Consider the following 1,596-nt stretch of genomic DNA (forward strand, 5'->3'; position numbering starts at 1 on the left):
TAACATTTCCTCCCGCAACCTAAACTTAACCTTTCCTCCCTGAAACCTAAACCTAACCTTTCCTCCCCGCAACCTAAACCTAACCTTTCCTCCTCGCAACCTAAACCTAACCTTTCCTCCCCGCTGCCTAACCCTAACACTCCCCGGTGGTGTCTAACCCTGACTCTTCCCCTAACCTTTCCTCCCTGCTGCCTAAACCTAAACTTTACTCCCCATAACCTTTATCTAACCTTTCCTTTCCACAGCCTGAACCTAACCTTTCCTCCCCGCAACCGAATCCTAACCTTTCCTCCCTGCAGCCTAAACCTAACCTTTCCTCCCCGCAACCTAACCTTTCCTCCACGCATCCTAAACGTAACCTTTCCTCCCTGCAACCTAAACCTAACCTTTCCTCCCCGCAACCTAAACCTAACCTTTCCTCCACGCATCCTAAACGTAACCTTTCCTCCCTGCAACCTAAACCTAACTTTTCCTCCCTGCAACCTAAACCTAACCTTTTTTACCCGCAACCTAAACCTAACCTTTCCTCCCTGCAACCTAAACTTAACCTTTCCTCCCTGCAACCTAAACCTAACTTTCCCTCCCCACTGTCTAACCCTAACACCCCCCGGTGGTGCCTAACCCTGACTCTGCCCCTGCAGCCTAAACCTAACCTTTCCTCCCTGCAACCTAAACCTAACCTTTCCTCCCCGCAACCTAAACTTAACCTTTCCTCCCCGCAACCTAAACCTAACTTTCCCTCTCTGTTGCCTAACCCTAACGTTGCCTGGTGGTGCCTAACCCTGACTCTTCTCCTGCAGCCTAAACCTAACCTTTCCTCCCCGCAACCTAAACCTAACCTTTCCTCCCCGCAACCTAAACTTTCCCTCCCCACTGTCTAACCCTAACACCCCCCCGGTGGTGCCTAACCCTGACCCTTCCCCTGCAGCCTAAACCTAACCTTTCCTCCCTGCAACCTAAACCTAACCTTTCCTCCCTGCAACGTAACCTAACCTTTCCTCCCCGCTGCCTAACCCTAATGTTCCCTGGTGGTGCCTAACCCTGACTCTTCCCCTGCAGTCTAAACCTAACCTTTCCTCCCCGCTGCCTAACCCTCACCCTTACTCCCCACAACCTAAACCTAACCTTTCCTCCCTACTGCCTAACCCTAACCTTTCCTCTCCGCAGCCTAAACATAACCTTTCCTCCCCGCTGCCTAACCTAACCTTTCCTCCCCGCAGCCTAAACCTAAGCTTTCTTCCCCGCTGCCTAAAACTGACCTTTCCTCCCCACTGCCTAACCCTAACGTTGCCCTGACTCTTCCCCTGCAGCCTAAACCTAACCTTTCCTCCCCTCAACCTAAACCTAACCTTTCCTACCTGCAACTTAAACCTAACCTTTCCTCCCTGCAACCTAATCCTAACCTTTCCACCACGCATCCTAAACCTAACCTTTCCCCACCGCAGCCTAAACCTAACCTTTCCTCCCCGCAGCCTAAACCTAACCTTTCCTCACCGCAGCCAGAGCCGGCCCTAACTAATATGATGCCCTAGGCAAGATTTTGGCTGATGCCCCCTAGCACCACTGCTAGTTCTGCAGGACATGCCTGGCACGAGT

The sequence above is a fragment of the Pseudophryne corroboree genome, chromosome 10 (assembly GCF_028390025.1).
Source record: "Pseudophryne corroboree isolate aPseCor3 chromosome 10, aPseCor3.hap2, whole genome shotgun sequence".
Taxonomy (NCBI): domain Eukaryota; kingdom Metazoa; phylum Chordata; class Amphibia; order Anura; family Myobatrachidae; genus Pseudophryne; species Pseudophryne corroboree.